This window comes from Trachinotus anak, unplaced genomic scaffold (assembly GCF_046630095.1).
Source record: "Trachinotus anak isolate AG129_WGS33_773 ecotype Australia unplaced genomic scaffold, CSIRO_AGI_Tana_v1 ptg000028l, whole genome shotgun sequence".
Classification (NCBI taxonomy): Eukaryota; Metazoa; Chordata; class Actinopteri; order Carangiformes; family Carangidae; genus Trachinotus; species Trachinotus anak.
The window spans coordinates 11335937-11336832 of record NW_027273879.1 but is presented as its reverse complement, the minus strand read 5'-3'; positions in this window follow the sequence as shown (position 1 = coordinate 11336832).

Genomic DNA, 896 nt, shown 5'->3' with positions numbered 1-896 from the left:
GTGTTTGAGTGTGTCAGAGACAGAGAGGCAGAGAGAGGGAGTGCAGGACAGAGATGGAGGGAGGAGTCAGCAGGGATAGAGAGCGAAGGGGGAAATGGTCAGGATTAAATCATGAGAGTAACAGAGGGAGAGAGAGAGAGAGAGAAAAAAAGGCTTTGATGGGGTAGCTACAACATCCAGTGTATCTTTATTTCATGCTATAATGATAAAATATGCATTGTCTATTAAGGGACCTGAGCCCTGCTGGCTAGAACGGAGCAGATACAGAGAGTGGGACTGTTTCTTGAGGTATTATATGCTTGCTGACAGGCCAGCAGCAGGATTGGTTGTGATTTCATTGATGACTGAAAAAACATACAAGGTAGGGAGAGAGGGAAGAGGAGAAGGGGACCGGCGAGAAGAGGAGAGGAAGGGAGGGGAGGGGAGAAATGACGACAAAGGAATGGGAGGGGGATTGGACGATGGTGTAATGTGCTGTTTCCGTGCCAACTGTTTCTGTGACAGTGGGACCACTTCCTTTATTGCTATTGGCTATAACCAAGAACTGATAGAGGCTTGGGCAAATGAGGCAGCATGCCATGGGGTGCGAATGGGTGGTTCTGTTCATGTGTTTCTTCCACTTCTTGCTAATCTCTGGGAACACAAAAAAGAAAAAAAAAAAAGAATGTGTTTTGCTTGACTGCAGCTACAGAGAACACATGCATGAACACACAGAAACACAATGACCGCAGAGCTGGAGCATGATGTGAATTACTGCATTGTCATTATGGATGCCACCAGTGTGTAAAGAGACTCCTCCCTTCCTCTTAACACACTCAAACATAAACACACACTATCCAGCAGGAAAAAATCCCCAGATCAGGTTGCTGAGGGTGTGTGGTGTAATGTAATTGCCT